General features: G+C 37.2%; 1 long non-coding RNA gene across 1 annotated transcript; it reads left to right on the plus strand.

Annotated features, from left to right (window-relative positions):
- The first annotated feature begins 1917 nt into the window (after positions 1-1917).
- On the plus strand, positions 1918-5927 carry LOC140340659 (uncharacterized). Its single transcript, XR_011922700.1, has 2 exons — positions 1918-3687; positions 5651-5927. It is a non-coding gene; the product is annotated as an uncharacterized lncRNA (long non-coding RNA).
- Positions 5928-18763: the final 12836 nt, after the last annotated feature.

The raw sequence follows: 18763 nt of genomic DNA on the forward strand, positions 1-18763 counted from the left end.
ATTCTGCTTGATGAATTAGGGCCATTGAGCTGATTAATGACTGCTGGTTAATTCTTGCCCAGATAGCAAAATAACATTTTTGCATTCTAAAAAGGAGCGGTAAGATTATTTGGCAGATTGAATTTGATAAAGGGGTCACTTTAAGTCTGAAGTTTGGTTAAAGAAAACGATACTTAGTCCGTGGAAATGCATCAATGCAAGGGTTAGGTACATTTTGTCTAGCTTGACAGAATAAGAAAACAAACATATATAATAATAAGTAAGTAATTCACTTTGTCCATCATCCTCTAGACAAAACAAGCAATTTGCCCTTGCAGTGCAAAGGTACCTAGAGTACGGAGAAAACTATTTCTCCAGCCATAGTTCAGCTTTTAATTAAAAAACATATACAGAAAAACAGAAGGTGCAAGTTTTGCAGTAACATGTAACATCCTATTCTTATTAGGTTGTTTAGCAGTGTTCTAAATAATTTTTACTGAAAAGAGAATTTACATTTCCAAACTTGATACCAGAATAATATATAATCAATACCATACAAAGCTACCAGGGCCTGCCTTCTTGGGCCAACTGTCATGTGTTCCATTCTTTATACACAAATACAGACAGCATGGTGGCTCACAGATTAGCACTCAGGTTCAAATCTCAGCCAGGACACTATCTACATGGAGTTTGCAGGTTCTCCCTGTGTTTTTGTGGGTTTCCTCCAGGTACTCTGGTTTCCTTCCACATTCCAAAAACATGCAGTTAGGTTAATTGCCCCCCCCCACCAAAAAAAAAAAGTTGACCTTAGACTGTATTAATGACATATATCTGAGGTAGGGACATTAGATTGTGAGCCCCTTTGAGGGACAGCTAGTGACATGACTATGGACTTTGTACAGTGCTGTATAATTGGCGCTATATAAATACTGAATAATAATAATGTAGCCTTGGTATCACACTTGCAATTTAAATCAAAGCTGCATTAGAAAACTATATTAACATTACTTTTTCATTCAATTTCATTTCTCTTTTATACAAAACTAATCTGGACTTCCAAACAATGCTACATGTACACTATCCTGGTTTGGAATAATTGCCAGTAATAAAGATTTTCCGCTCTTGTCACTAGTTAAAATCACAACAATACAAAAAACTCAATCTACTACAGAAACAGTGTATAGCACAACATGTGAAAAATAAAGCCAATCAAGCCCTGATAAAGAAGACAAATGCCCCGTCTACACACATGTACAGCTCTAGTTTTGTATCCAGGACATTCAATGTCATGTAATTATTAGGAAAATAAAATGCTTACCGTTACATTCTTCGTTATCCATCTTTCCACTTAATGTTCTGAGCTCTGTAAAGCAGAAATTAAACACAGAGTTATATGTTGAAATGCTATTCTTGCATAATTCCTTCACACCCTAACCTAATGAGAAACTTTACAGCTTCTAAATCTTGTAGAAACTTTTACTGTATTCCCATGCTACAAATAGAACTATTGCAAAACTCCTTAAAGGGCAATCCCAGGCAAGAAGGGAAAGCTAGATATGTTGGTATTCAATCTAGTTTGCCAGGGCTATCACGCACTTTACCTCAATCTGAGTTCTGTGTGACAGCCTGCATCTTCTGCACACACAGACCACACCGCAGGATCAGTAGAAGGTAGTAGGAGTGTACTTCCTAAAGTCTGTCCTGTGGTTTACTCTTTCTCTGCTTTTTGTATAACCAATCACATCCAAATTTACAAGGCAGGCCTGCATCCAATTGCATCTTTGTAGTGACATTTTTTTCTGTTAGTCTTTCTGGATGTAAAACGCAGTAGAACAGTGTTTTTTTTTTTACTCCTCCCACCCTGCCTCTTGCATGGTGTACAAATACCCAATAATTCTTCTTATTTGTTAGACCAAATATTATACTGTTATACTTATAAAGTTATAAATATAACTGGCAATAATTTCCAGCTTTTCCAAACTGAAGTCAAACAAAGCAGAAGTGAGTAAGGTTCCATCTGTTCCCTACTGTACCCTCAGCTAAAATTTTGGGGTAGAAACATGCATTTCAAATCGCAGGTACCTAACTTTAAGCTCAGGCATGTCCAAAATCTGGGGGCCAATGCGGCCCGGTTTCAGATTCTTACCGGCCCGCAGCCTCTGTCAAAAAATAATATTATGCCCCCCGCCAGCATTGTTGATCATCCGCCTTGCAATTTCGGGCATAATCGAATGGGCATATTTGTCAGGATGGGAGTCCCATGTGTGCACAGGGAATCCCCTACTTCATTTTAGTAGGCGTGTGCTGTGTGGGACCCGCACAGACCACACCCACTCTGGCTCCAAGAATGTGCTCGGCACAGAGCCTGCACTGACACCGGACTCTGTGCACAGGGAATCCCTCACGTCACCCAGGTGGGAGTGTGCTGTGCGGGACCCGCGCAGACCACGCTCACACCAACCCTGGTTAGGGGTCAGCCCCCACACATTTTCACCTCACCAAATCTGTCCCTCTTTGCAAAAAGTTTGGACACCCCTGTTCTAGCTCTTTGGTACTTAGGCTGTGGCCCCCATACCCCAGCAGACAGTAGAAAGGGCATTGGTTTGGAGAAGGGATAGAATGTGATCTTTAGCAGTCTAACATTCTTCTGCGGCATATTATTATTATTAGTAATAATAAACAGTATTTATATAATATAATAAACAAAATATTATGCAGTGCTGTACATTAAATAGGGGTTGACAGACAGACACAGATAGTGACACAGAAGGAGGAGAGCCAATAAGAGCTGGCAATCTAAGATTGTATCTTTAACACCTCTAATACACCTTTACCATGTCACAAGCTAAAGCTCCCTAAGTCTAGAAATTGGATGCAGAAACGAAAGTGCCAATAAACCATTCCCTGCAAAGATGCCAGTAACTACTTACTTCTGCAGCTGCCATTTCCCCAGATACCACTGTGATGAAGCAATCACTCTTCCAGAGTGTTTCATATATATAATAATAATGATATAATATCATTTTTTTTACCTAATTCTAACTGAGGGACGAAATATTTCACATTACAGAAAGCATAATGTCACTTAGGCTTGTAGTACCTATTTACAGCAATAGATTTGACGTGAGTAAATAGCAGGCGATGCTGCTTTACTTCCTCTTTACTGAAGCTTTAAAAAGAAAAATCCAGTTTATGAGAACTGACAGGAATGCTAAGGAATGATCTCAGACAACTACTTTTGAAATACCATTAAATATGTTGCAAAATAGAAAAGTCTACCAAATGCAAAGTTACGAAACCTTCATCACTGACACCAGCAAGCAGGAACCAGCTAAAAACTTTTTGTAGAAATATGAAAAACCGCCCGAGAACAAGTTACACTTATCTCTACTAAACAATTGTTCCTTCTTGTCGCTTCTGAGTTATAATTAACTTACAGTGCTGCAGGGTCACAGTATGTCACAAAAAGAAATTGTAAAAATAGAATAAGGAAAATGTGCCTGTTGGCAGGGCGAACATTTAAGGTAAGAGATGTTTGTGGGTAACATCAGTCCAAGGGGTAGTTCACTGGAATAAGAAGACCACAGGTGTCATTGGTCCAGAGTAGGGAGGGGTCCATGAGAGGAAAAGGATTTCTGCAAGTGACCAAATGACAAAGGGGGTCTGTGTTCATCATCAGCCCAAAACAAAAGCAAGTCATCAGTTCTGGTAAGAAGGCGTCCAGAGTTTTTATCACTCCATAGGAGCAATTTTGGGTATTGTCATTGGTAAGATAACAGCTGTGCATGTGTGCTCTGCATAGTTAGCAGAGTAAAGTACAGGGTAAAGGTTGGTAATACCATCAATAATTGTGTCAGAAGGGATTTGGGGGTGTCATAATATCAGGTGATGGGAGCTTCAGGTGTCATCAATCCAAAAGTTAAAGGGTGAAGCAGACTACATGTCATAGAGTATGTAGGTGTGATGCATAGGTGACAAGTTAGCAAAAATTAAAAACATCACACAACAGAGAATCCAAAAAAACCCTGCAGGATCAAACACAAACCTCATCCCTACTTATAAAAGCTGTAAATAACAAACTGTCCTAATTATAAACTTAAAGGTATTCAGACTTTCTTAAGTATAGAGTATTTGGATGGATGAATGGATAGAATATCTCTAAAAGAAAAGTTTGCTCCATATACCAGAAAATGCCAAAAGTCTTTTGGAATATGACTATCAGCCTAGGTCTGTTGGATTCTAATAAAAAAAAATGTTTATATTTATGTGAATGGTACAGACCTCACTTCTATTGTTATGCAACAAAAATGAATGAACCACTCTAGAGGGTCAGCATTCTAGTGAGATGATCAATCATTTACTCTTTTCTCAATTTACAGCAGGTTGCTACTCTGGGTTACAATCCTTTATAAATTATTGCCCAATTCAATAAACCCACTGTGACGGAAATAGGAAAAAACCCTCCCCCTAAAATAGTTTGAGACCAGGCAAAACAAATTTTATTTTGTGCCCAGGAAAGGGGAAATCTAGGTTATGTTACTCAGACTACTGAGTTTGTAAAATAATTATATCAGTTTTTTGGGAATACCAATAAATTTGAATGGCTTACTTAAAAATGGATTGGTAAGTAAAGTTACAGCACACTGCAGGCAAGCTTTACACAGTGGGCTGCCATGAAATCTGAAGCTGGTGCATACCAGATTAATGGGAAGATAGTAGACATCAATGTAACTACTACACTTATTATCCCTGTGATAGTTATTCAGAGGATTACACTATCTTTGCACCCTAAAGTAAAGGGGGATAAATATTACCAATATTGATGAAATTGCAGCACTGGCATTCAACACCCATTGTATCATAGGTCTGTATTGGATAGCCGCCATGTTTAATACAGTGATTAGGAACCAATGAACATAGCGAGCATGTGATCAATATGATATCACTGTGATCACATTGTTCAGCTAGATCCTGCCAGCATGATTTTCCTTGTGCCCAGTCAGGGACAAGAACTTCGAAAGTAGCAGTCAGCAGGATTACGAATAATATTATAAAAGTAAAAAATGCATTTTTTTGTCAATTTGCCAGTTTTAAATTAAAAAAAAAAACATCCTTTTTTTTGCAAATAATTGGATGGTTGAACAAAGCTTCATCACATTGATTAAATTACGAGATATGTTCTTGCAATAGGATAATTCGATCTGCTGTGTGAACAGCCAGTATTCCTTTTAGAAAATCAACCTTTATGTGCTTAGGAGTTCTGAGTTGCGTTGCCATGTAGAGGAGGAAGGCAGGAGCATTGTATATTTCTGGCACATAAACAGGTATTTTTTTGTAAATAAATTCAGCCTGATCCCTACTTAACAATCCCAAAGGATCCCAAATGAGACTGTTAAAGCAGACCTATCATGACATTTTTAATAATTTATTTATATAAAAGGGTGGCTAACTCTTTTATATATTGATAAAATATATTTTTTTTATTTTTGGGGGAGAAGATCACCCTTTCTATCTTTAACATCATGGTGGAACCCCAAAGCAGAGACGTATGTATCCCAGGAGGCTTTGGTCTTTTGGGCTTTGGTCTTCTCCTTCTACACAGGAGAGGCTTTTCCAAAATGCAAAAAAAGCTCTGATTTCACATATGTGCACTTCTGTTTGACATTTCCAGGAAAGAACGTCATTCAATCTCATGCCTGTGCAATGCGAGATCAGGTGATATATGTAAAGAAAGACAAAACAACATGGTGCATCTGCCAGTTTCTCTGCATCGGAAACGAGAAGAAATCCTGGACAGCACGGGACCTATTGGAATCAGATTGCACAAGGATGAATGTTCCGCTTTAACAGCAATACATTCAACCTCTAACTTTAGAGTGACTTTAATCTGGAATTTCTGTAACAGATGACTGATTTATACAATATTAGAAGTGACAAATGAAAGGTAATTTCCTTTTTTTCTGAAAATCCCCTCTATATGCCTGAAGAAATCAGCCTACATATTTAGTCACTAATGTTTCATTTCCAAAATTCCACATGTACCTAGACTATTCGCATTTAAAAAGTTACATTTTATTACCCAAAAGTAAAAAAAAACTTTAAAACAATAAATTCTTTTCAAAACTTCCCAACAATTCACAACAAAAGTTTCAGTTTAGAGTACTTTAGAGGAACCTACTGTGTGTTTATATTAGAGGAATGATGGTCTAACATCTAAACTACACCAAAGTAAAACAATTACCTGAAAGGCTGAAATAAAACAAGTAATTTACAGCCAGGAGGTAACATTTATCTGGTTTCTTCTCCTGCAGTGATCATGTGGAAACTTAGTTTCAAAGTCCTAAGGTAGGAAACTGCAGCAGGTGGAAGTAGATTGTAGAAGCAATTGTTATGGCTTATCAATTTGGGAAGAGTTAAAGAAAGATATGTATTGTAATTTCCTTTTTCTGGCTCTTCCTCATGTCTGCATGACATCCACCCCTCGGTGTTCTCCTTCAAAAGAATGTATAGATGTGTTTGCTGTGTGTGCATATATATATATATATATATATATATATAAATTGCTAATTAAATGCACCTTATTATTTGACAATCAGTAAGAATGGCCACCTCTATAAACGCAGAAATGATCTTAGAAATTACTGCTGCCCATCAATCTAGCAGGTTAAATGTCATTTCAAAATAATTTGGTGTCCATGATTCTACAGCAGAAATATTATTTACAAGTAGAAAACATGAAAGACAGTTGCCATTCTTCCCAGAAGTTGACTTCCAAGCAAATGCAGAGCAGTCCAAGCAGACTGTGCTATGTTTAGAGTACAGGTAGTCCCTGGGTTAAGGACATCCGACATATGGACGCTTCCTAGATACGAACAGGCTTCCCTGCTCACTGTGTGCAGAACAGAGGCTTGAATGGGGGAAGGGGCAGTCTGCTTGACTTGCATTAGAAATCTTGCTAAACACAGCTGAGGCTGTGGGTGATCTTAGGTGAGTGAGCTCTTTCTGCAGCCTCTTGAAACTTTTTATTGACCAAGACAAACTCTGCAGTTGTTTCTTTTTGTATATCAAAGCACAGCTTGCTCCAGAAGTTAATGAATGTCTAGGCTCCATAAAGTTTTTTTTTTTGCTTTGTTTGTGAATAACTCACAGTGAGGATTTTATACAGTAACTGACACCACGCTGCCTAATATTATGTTGAGACAAACATCTGTCCTAATTGCATTCATTAAAATAATGTACCTGTTCCAACATTCATACAAATTTAACTTAAGAACAAACATACAGTCCTTTTCTCATAAGTAACCCGGGGACTGCCTGTAATTGCAAAAACAAAAAACATATATCTCATACTCTCCAGGACACATATTAAATATTAAAGCTCACAAAAGTACAATTGGGAAAACACTGGACAAATATGGCTTTTTTGAAAGGTTTGCCAGGAGAAAGCCTCATCTTTCTAAAATGAACATGGGAGCATGGCTTAGGTTTGCAAAGTTACATCAAAACAAACACCCAACACTTCTGGAACAGTGTCCTATGGGAAGATGAGACCAAAGTGGAGATGTTTGGCCATAATGTACAAGATTATGCTTATCATAATAGCACAACCACCTCGTTATGAACTGATGGTGGTGGAGAGAGATGATTTTGGGCTTGTTTTTCAGTCACAGTATTTGGGCAACTTACAATCATTGAGTCATGAACTCCTCTGTATACCAAAGTATTCTACAGTGAAATATGAGGCTACCTGTGAAAAAACTAAATTTTGCAAAAATTTGCCACAAGACAAATCCCAAGCACACCAGCAAACCTACAACAGAATGGCTCAAACAGAAAAAAATCAAGCTGTTGTAATCGTGCAGTCAAAGTGCAGACCTTAACCAGATCAAAAAGTTGCTGTGGAATCTTAAGAAAAGCTGAAACAAACCTTAATGAACTAAAGAAATGTTGTAAAAAGAGTTAGCCAAAATTCCTTCAAAATTATGTGAGATACTGATAAAGTCATACAGAGTGAAAGAGCCATCATCATTTAGTATGGTGACAATAAACTAAAAAGGTAAAGGGCGTCCAGATGGCTAAATTAGGCCAATTCACAAGATGGCAGAACAGCAAATGTACACATGCAAAATCATTACATGGTGGCAAGAAAAAATGGCTGCAATGGAAGCCTCATGTCAGTACCAAAAAAAACGATTGATCAAATACATGTTTCATACAAATTGGTACTAGATACAAAAGGTATCAATAAAGGACTCCCATATGTCAAAGAGACGTTCCGTACAACTTTCCTTGCCCAGGGAAGTTTCTATCATTCCATTTAGAAGACAAATTTGAGTTTCTCCAGGAAAAGCTTCAGAGTAAGTGGTTCTGGGTAAATCTGTATATATAGAAATAATCCTTTTCCCTACCAAAGAAATGATGGAACAGAATCTCTTGCTTTCCCATGAGATTTGAACTTCCTGTAAATCCAAAGATCCAAAGAAGAGGAGAAGATGGCGGTGCCCGGAGCGACAGCTCGGGGACGGATGCCCGGGACAACGTGGGACCGGATAGAAGAGACCTCCGGATGGATCCCACTGCCCTGCGGGATTGAAGGTAAGTGTATTTTTTTTTGTTTTAGGCACTTTTCAGTTTAGTTATTCTTTATTGTATTTTACATCTCTGAAATTGCCTTCCTACGTGGATTAGGTACAGATAACAAATGATCAATTGGGTTCATCCAGTCAGAAGAGGAGAATTTTTTCAGAATTCGAGAAACATAGGATTTTGTTGTAAATAAAGAAAAAGTTTCTCTCAAAAAAGTGTTGAGGCCACCGTATGGGAAAGTTTTTTTGTGATTATTATCCATTAAGTATTGAACATTTTTTAGGCCAATTTTCATAGGTTAATTGTAAGGCCAGGTGTAAAAGGTCTGGATTGCCCCAAAAAGGGAGAAGGAGCAAGGAATGAATATTCAATCAACATTTATGTCTAACTTGAAGACAGGTCTGCCAATCTGAGTATAGAAATGGGTCGGAAGTGCCCTCTGACAACAACAGTTCTGCATTCAAGCTTTTTTTGTTAAATATATATTGGAGCAAGGATAAGAATCTATGTGTTCAATGCCCTATACAACATACCTGGATTTCCAACATAGAAAGGATCATCACAACTACCCGAATGAAACTTCAAGCAAAAACCTATATATGAAATATATGGGGAAAATATAGTATAGTAAAACCTCCAATTGACCACGTGAAATAAAATAAGGGAAGAACATATGATACTTCCACATGCATATCTTCCAAAAAAACACAATATGATCATGTGGTATAAGAAACTGACTATACTATATTGATAATGAATCATTACAGAACATTTTTTGGAGAAGTAAAGCATTGCAAGGTACCCTATATAATTATTATCATATCTAAAAATTTTAATCACTGAAGAATTACTGAGAATGGTAAACACACTTTACTGACTGAAAGGTTTCACTCTCTTTTATCTCAGCTCAGGCTACCATGGTTAAATTAGGATTCAGGAAATTAATGTTGGCAATGACCTCAGATCCCTCTCAGATGAAAATCCCCCTATCAGATTTAGTTGGTAATATTTTGGAGATTAGTTGTCTAAAACAGCTAGACTTAGAAATAAAGTTGTCGAATTCCAACAAATTTGACCTTATGGAATAAACCTTGCTTTCAAAAGATAACCCATGTTTGCCAGCAAGGGATGTAATGCGATGGCTCACACCATCCATCACTAATTCTGCCTTTGTACATATTTAATATATATTTACATATCTAATGCATATATTTATTTAGGGTTTCTGCTTAAGAAACACATCCACCCAAATTTTTTAAACAATGGATCTAATTTAAAGAAGCCTTTAAAGGCTGGAGAAGATACACTTTCATCAGTAAAGCTGGGTGATCAAGCAAACCTGGAATACATTTTTTTTTTGTTTCCATTTTATTAGCAAATATTTTCAGTCCTGGACCAGATCCATTCCAGGTTTGCTGGATCAGTCAGTTTCACAAATGAAAGTGTATCTTCTTCGTTTTTGGAGAGCTTTAATAAATCAAGTCCAACATACTAAGTCAGCAGAACTAATTTTTGCAGAAGACTGTTCCACATTTCCACAGCTCTCGTGGTAAAGAATAATTTTCACATGCTGAAATGAAACCATTTTCATTCCAGTCACAATAAAAGCCCCTGTCTTATTTGTAGATACCTCAAAGCTGAACTCCAGACTAAAAACACAGATGACATACAAATTTGGGAACTGACAGCTCTATCCTTTCCCCATAGTATTTAAAACAAGGAAAAACTTTCTTTTTAGTTGAAATACACTTTCCTGAAAAAGCATGGATTCTGCTTCTGCAATGCTTTACTTCCTATACTGACAAGTCTAGTTCCCAGGTTGTCAAGCCGAAAGTCTCAATTCAATATTTTATTCACAAATATTCAGATAATTGTGACTTTATTCTAATTTTTTTGATCAGCTAACTTGTTCTGGGTCAGTGAGTCAGAATACACCAAAAACATAGCGTAATAGCCAAGCAACTAGTAATTTTGCAAAATGGTCGTCAGTGATGGCTACTATATTTCTTATTAACCATCAGCAATCACCCACTATAATAAATACATTTTAACCTAAGTGTTTAGTGTAATATCTGCATCATGGGGTTTTTAACATTTTTAATCTAAGGACCCAAATAAGTGTAAGTCAAATGGCAACCTATCACAAACATGTACGCAATCTAATTGCTGTGGCGACCAATCCTTTAAAAAACACTGGGCAACAAGGTCCCAATGATTTTGCTTTCACAGATGATAGTACAATGACAAATAGAAGCTGGAAACAATATAGTAGGCCTGATTTATTAAAGCTCTCCAAGGCTGTAGAAGATTATCATGGAAAAACCTGGATGATCCAGCAATCCTGCTATGAATCTGGTCCAAAATTGAAAACTTTTGCGAAATAATAGCAAATAATTTTTAAGAACTATGTTCAAGGGTTGCTGGATCACCCATTCTCTAATGATATCTATCTTCTACATTCTTGGCGAGCTTTATTAAGCCCCAGTGTGTTAAAAAAATAATTACATGTTAAAAACCTGGTTCAAAACTGTTATTTGTAAAAATAAAACATGTGCCACACCATTGATAAAACATTTTTTTTTAAAAAAAAAAAGGCTTACCTAAAAACAATATATAATAATAAATACTTTTTAAAATACTAGTCAAGTAACCAACACATACTGATGCTGTTACGTTTTGTCTGCATCATAAAAAAGACAGCAGGAAAGATGGCTTTTTGTGACAACAATAAAAATTATACATTTATCACAACATATCATAGCATTTCCAGCTAAACAGAGTCCGACTAAGCTCAGTGTTGTCATAAAGGGATAATATGATATAGTCAGCTTAACCTTCCTAACGGTATTTCCGAGTGTGACTCGGGGTGGATTTTACCTGCAAATAGAGATAATCCCAAATCACACTCAGGGTAGCTTTAACCTAAAAAAAAAACCCTTACCTTTTTCCGTCGCTGTCCCCCAGCGTCCTGCTGGTCCCCGCAGGTCCTGGGGACACGTCTGTCTTCTTCGATCCTCAGCCATGCAATGCAGAGATGATCTCTGGGGTTTCCCGGTGACATCAGTGCATGCATCGGTGCAGGCGGGTGCATTGGTGGTAAATTCAAATAGGATTCAATACAAAACAGCTCTATTGAATTCCAATACAAATAAATTTTCATATAATATATATATAATTATATTATTTATACATTTAGGTCCATAAATTTTTGTACAGAGACAACTTTTTTCTAATTTTGGTTCTGTACATTACTTCAATTAATTTTAAATAGAACAACTCAGATGCAGTTGAACTGCAGACTTTCAGCTTTAATTCAGTGGGCTGAACAAAAAAGACTGCATAAAAATGTGAGGAACTAAGGCCTTTTTTTTTTACACAATCACTTCATTTCAGGGGCTCAAAAGTAATTGGACAATTGACGGAATGGCTATTTCATGGGCTGGTGTGGGCAATTACTTCGTTATGTCATTATCAATTAAGCAGATAAAAGGTCTGGAGTTGATTTGAGGGGGGTGCTAGTATGTGGAAGATTTTGCTGTGAACAGACAACATGCGGCCTTAAGCTGCAAAAACAGAAAAAAACCATCCGAGAAATTGCTACAATATTAGGAGTGGCAAAATCTACAGTTTGGTACATCATGAGAAATAAACAAAGCACTGGTGAACTCAGCAACGCCAAAAGACCTGGACGTCCAGGGAAGAGAACAGTGGTGGATGATCGCAGAATCATTTCCATGGTGAAGAGAAACCCCTTCACAACAGCCAACCAAGTGAAAAACACTCTCCAGGAAGTAGGCGTATCGATATCCAAGTCTACCATAAAGAGAAGACTGCATGAAAGTAAATACAGAGGGTGCACTGCAAGGTGCAAGACAAGGTGAGGGAGGTGTTTCATAATACAGATGGACGATGACCCATGAGTTCAAGACTACAGACTGTCATTGCCAGCAAAGGGTTTTTAACCAAGTATTAGAAATGAACATTTTATTTTCAGTTTTTTAATTTATCCAATTACTTTTGAGCCTCTGAAATGAAGAAATTTTGTTAAAAAAAAAGGCTTCAGTTCCTCGCGTTTTATGTTATCTTTTTGTTCAACCCACTGAATAAAAGCTGAAAGTCTGCAGTTCAACTGCATCTGAGTTGTTTTATTTAAAATTAATTGTGGTAATGTACAGAACCAAAATTAGAAAAAAGTTGTCTCTGTCCAAATATGGACCTAACTGTATATTATATATGCTACTGTACACTAACATTACATTTCTTTTCTTTTTTTTTGACAGATTTTTGAGTTTTTTTATCTTAAGTTTAATATTAAAATTTTTAAATATTGACATATTTCAGTGAGTTATACCTACGAATTATAGCATACTTATGTAAAATAAATTTCCATGCAATAAAAATGTTACGCTTTTTGCATGGAAGTTTGGATGAAATTAGAAAGGGGGGTTAATACAGGATCAGAATAGTAGTCAGATAGAGTAATCGCACAAATCATGAAAATTGTCTTTTTTCTGACGCGTTTCGCTGTTTGGCTTCTTCAGGGGATTCAGAGAGACTTAAACTGATTGACAAAGTATAAAGAAAAATATATTTACAGGTCACAAGTAAAAAACAACTTGAAGCTGAAAGGATGGTGTCCAATTTTAATTTGTATCTATCTCCAATCTACATTTTGTCTGCCCTATCCCCACCTGACACTAAATACCCACTTCCCCATGGTTCAGCTGCCAAATGCCAGTCTTGTGAAAATTCTGGATTTTTTTCAGTTGAATAACAAGAAACCATGCAAAATCTCTTTTCCCCCTTAAGCATTATGAAAAGAAGTGATATAGGTAATTATGATTAGATTCACAAGGTTGTAACTGGTAACTGGTAGAATGTAGATTTATAACCAAATTCCCAAATCTAAACACCACCAATTGGTAAACACGCAATTATAAAGCACTGAAACCAAGGAATATATAATAAAAGAATGAAGAATATGTGTCTATCAGCTTTACACTTAATATACATCAAGCAGTGGGGAGCATAGGGATGACTTTATTATTGTGCTGTTGTTTCCTTACTACTTAATCACAAACTGGATAAATTGGAGGGCTAGTGATGGTGGAAATTTTAATATTTGTGTTTGTTCTAGAAGGACCCTGTGCCAACCCTTTTGAAATTTAAATATTAAAATAAGGAAAGGAAGAAAGCAGGGTTTTTGGCACAAAAACGTAGTGTATTGTGAAGATATTAGTCATAAATAACAATACAAAACATATTAAGTGAAATAGGCCACAATTTATTCTTGTGGTCTATGTAATGTCACTTTGGCCCTAAACGGCACTATACATGCGACATCTGACACTTAATACAAATAGAGCGCCATATGTATTTAACACTTGCGAAATCGTATTCTAGTCCTGTTGACCCGTATAACTGATGCGTTTCGACATTTTTGGCTTTCACGTAACCTCCTGGGCGGTTCCCCCGAGCCTCGTTCGGGGTAAACACTTTCAGCGACCTTTTTTACTCGGCACCGTAGCTAAAAATAGAATCGAGCGGTACAGTGCAGTCTTATTGGCATACAACATTGTATGACAATCAGGTTACAACCGAAATAAAAACACCTTGTCTCTACAGTTTTATTAAATTATACACATTTTATTTTTTTTTAAACATTAAATTTATTAAGTATTGGACATATTTCGGTAAGTTATGCCTAAGAATTATAGCCTACAATGTCAAATTTCCATGCAAAAAAATGTAACGCTTTTTGCATGGAAATACAGAGAGAATTAGAATGCTCTGCGTTTGCTTACGTCACCCTCGGCAATTGGCAGGAAATTTATATATTTTGTATTGTATTCAATACATACTCCTGTATCCAATCCAATACAAACAACGGGTTCAAATGGTCATCAATGCAAGAAGGTTTGTTTTTATATTATAAATGAAAAGAAATGTTTTAGCAATATATATGAATTAAATATTTTTAAAAAATCAATCGACTGCTTTTGCATGTCAAAGTCCTTAAGCAGGAAGGCCTGTTTTGCCAGTGAATTTGTAAAATTAGCCCTGATTTATTAAAGCTCTCCAAGGCTGGAGAGGACACTTTCATCAGTGAAGCTGGGTGATCCAGGAAACTGGAATGGATCTGGTCCAGGAGTGAAAACATTTGCTAACGCATAGCAAATTACTGTTAAGAAATCTATTCTAGGTTTGCTGGATCACCCAAATTGGAGAACTTTGATAAATCAGGCCCATTGTGTACATTCTCTTGTGAATACCAGTGAAAGTTAAATGTATAAAATGTCAGAATAACTAAATTTTAGATAAGACTGATAAGTCAAAACATTAAAACCAATGACAGGTAGTATATTAGGCAGCAAGTGAATTGTCTTAATAGTGATGTGCTGAAAGCAGGAAAAATAGGCACCTGTAAGAATCTCGGTGATGTTGGTAAGGTCCAATTTTGATCACTAAACAAATCCAAAAATGGATGGTTTTGTTGGGCATTCCAGGTATGTAGTACCTTCCAAAATGGTCCAAGAAAGGACAACTGCTGAATTGGCAACAGGGTCTTAGATACCCAAGACTTATTTGTGTGCATGGGGGAGGGAGAAAGGCTAGCCCTTCTGGTCCAATCATACTGAAGAAATACTGTAACACAAACTGATAAAAAAGGTAATGCTGGACATGAGATTAAAAAAGAAAAAAAAGGTGTCAGAATAAATACTGCAACACTACTTGCTGAGTATGAGGGTGTAGAACAGAACAATCAGACCAAATCCTGTCCATTGCTGAAAGTCAGAAATGTTAGAATTAGACCACAGAGAACATGGATAGAGTTGAACTAGTCTGTTTAATCATGTTTTCTTTTGAATAACATGCATGGCTGGTTGCATGTGCAACATGATGCACTGTGGGAACTGACAAAGACATAAAGGGTCAGCTACAAACATCTTGGTTCCAGACACCACAGGCCTGATGGAGTTCATGAGTCTAAGTGAGCTGTTTTGATGGCACAAGAGGATCTACACAATATTACAATATTTGTGACAACATATGTGACAATATTACCATCCCAGCATTCTGTGTACTTCAAGTTATATATGTTTCTCTATGCAGTTTTGTTCTAAGCTTTTACTTCTTCATGCTTCTCAGTTATCTCGTAACTACAATTACAAAAAAGATTAAAAAAATTCTTTAAACTTTCGAAGCAAAGATTACTAGTAGTACATACCCGATATAGATGTTTCTTTCTTCTTTGTAAACAGTAGATAAAGATAAGTGCTTTTTTAATCGAAATCAAAATTAAGCAAGAAAAGCTGTGTCTTTTTCACTAAGTCTTACTTCCCCTTTTTGACAGATGGGAACTTATTAGTTCTGTACATCCTCCTAATGCAAATAAATCTGTTGAAACTAATACAATTTTAAATTGCCACCTCATCTCACTACCAGCAAGCCTAATAAATCTAAATTGCATTTGTTAGATCAGTGGCATGATATTTAGACGAAGGAAGAACATATAGCCAAGTAGAATAAAATTTAGTTAAGTTAAGGTGTCTTCTTTTTCTGAATTTTTTAACACGCTAAACAAACATATTTTACATTTTGACATCCACAGATAAAAATAAAACAGAAATTAGGTTGACATAAGTGAGTCCAGTGCCTACCATTTCTTTGAAATTTAAAGTGGTCACCATGACTTTTAAAAAAGTGTACCTTGCTTTTAGCATGTACTATGTATTCTATGTGCTTAGAATATCTAGGCTCTCTATAAAAAAAGCTCATCATTTCAGTAGCACATTGATGTGCTTTTCCTCTCACTGGAACTGAATAACCTATGCCTGTTAGTGTTCAGCAGGGATGAGCGAGACTGTCTTGTGAAAATTTCCTCTAACTTCCGATGGGTCCGCAAAATTTTGTCGATCCGATTTCGCAAATTCTATTAAAGTGAATGGGCCGATTTTAAACATTAATAGCAAAGCCCCTATACATGTTAAAACCACCCAATTTGCTAGGTATGTGTAGGAGAACAGTGGCAACAAGGAAAAAATACAAAAGTTCTAAAAGACCTTGTGGTTTTTCAGAAAATGGCAGGCAAAGTGACAGCAAAAGTGTCAAAAGTGACAGCAGGCAAATAGGTTTTTTGTGTGATGGACAGTGTACAGAAGGCAGCATAAGCATTGGCAGGATGACATGTGTTAGGAATGCCACCCATAAAATTGTGGAGACTTAGCGTGGTGACATTAGGCAAAAGGATGGAGGACCAGGGACGGAGCATGGGTCAGCGAGAGCAGTAGCAATGTTTGGCTTCTGGTCAGCTCCTGGTCATCGCCAGGGGGACCGCATTGGTAAGAGTCATGAATAGCTGGGTTTAGTGCATCGTCAATGCCACCCAGAAGGGTGTAATACAATTTTAATGAATTAATTTTAATTAACCGCATTAATAACTGGCATCTAGAGCTGGGTGTAGTCCATCGTCATAAATGTAACTGTACCAAACAGTCTTCTTTGGTAAATAGGAACAGGTATCAAACACTAAAATATCTGTATTGGGGCTCCCTGATGTTTGCAATCCCACCTAACTCACACAGCAGCTTTATTTGCATTATTTCATTACCATTTCTATATGGAGTCCACTTCTAGTGAACGTTTTCTGAGCTGCATTATTGGGAAGAATTACAGCTGGTAATGGAAGATTGCAAGGAGTTTTACTTGGTGTTCATGCACATCACACTGTTTTCCTGATTAAAGTCAAGTATTTGAGGACTGGTGAATCTGTGTGAGGAGCAAGGCTGTCTTTTGGGCAAAATGTTCTAAATGTGGAACCAGTAGAAGACTCAAGAGGCCAAGAGGTTGAAAGAGAGACAATAGAAGAAAGAATCTGCATCTCCAGCACCTTGAGCGTGGGAGCTTCCGGCCTGAACATATGTCACTATGGGAAACTGTGTTGGCTGCAGGTGGGCACAAGAAATCATGTTTAACTCTTTGACATCCTCACCATGGAACAGGGGTTTTAAAAATGGTCTCCTAGTCTGCTACTTTGCCGAAAGTGTTGGCTCTGGAAGTATCCACCTCCTAGATTTGCGTCAAGCTATGTTGCATGCTCGCTGACTTTGTGTTATTGTAATTATAGCTACTTTTGTATGTTTGATACAACTGTTTCAAATATTGGGCATTTTGTACAATACTGTACATTTGTCCATTTCCAAATAAATTACTAATGTACTTAAAAAAAAAAAAATCTGTATGTATTTTAAAGTAGATCAGAAATTTTACTGTACCAAACGGTCTTCTTTGGTAAATGGGAACAGGTATCAAATAGTAAAATACCTGTATTTTTTTTACAGTAGCACAGAAATTTCACTGTACCTTGTTTGATAAATAGGAACTGCAATTGATTTTATTAGCTTTAGTGAGTGTACAGTGTGAAAAAAAGATGATTAGCAGTGTCTTCACTAATATACAATATAGATTACACTAAATGTGCTGACTGCTGACAATTTAACAAAACTGACTAGCTATGCATGGCACTACAAGTAGCAGCAACGACAAATGTACCTTCAGTGCATGTGCACAGTGAACAGCACCTAAGAGTGTAATACACACAATATAACTTGCACTAAATGTGCTGACTGCTGGCAATTTTACAAAACTGACTAGCTAGTAGCTCATGTAAAAGAAAATGCCCTATAAAACACTGAACTATGCAGCTAACAGTGAACTAAGAGGGCTCCTACACTGTCCCTGTCACAGTGCAAGTATCTCCCTGCATCTATCCTCTACACAACTGGCATCTAGAGCTGGGTGAAGTGCATCGTCAATGCCACAGAGAAGTGTGTAATACAATTTTTGTGAATGGAGTACTGACAGGTGGCAGCAGCAACAGCAGGAGGAGGCATCTAGAGCTGGGTGTAGTGCATCATCAATGCCACCCAGAAGTGTACAATTTTAGTGAATAGAGTACTGACAGGCGGCAGCAGCATGAGACCACATCAAGCTTCACATATATGACACACATATGAAAGAGGGGTTCCCTGGGCTCATCCTCCTCCTGTCCCTCAGTAGCCGCCAAAACATCTTCCTTCCCATCACCCACCTCCTCCTCTTGAAACTCCTAAGCAGTTCCTGTTGTTCCATCGCCCTCACAATGCCTGGGGCGTGACAGCACATATGCAGGTTGGACGGGTCCTGTCCAGCAGCCCCA

Source organism: Pyxicephalus adspersus, chromosome 1 (genome assembly GCF_032062135.1).
Source record: "Pyxicephalus adspersus chromosome 1, UCB_Pads_2.0, whole genome shotgun sequence".
NCBI classification, from domain to species: Eukaryota; Metazoa; Chordata; class Amphibia; order Anura; family Pyxicephalidae; genus Pyxicephalus; species Pyxicephalus adspersus.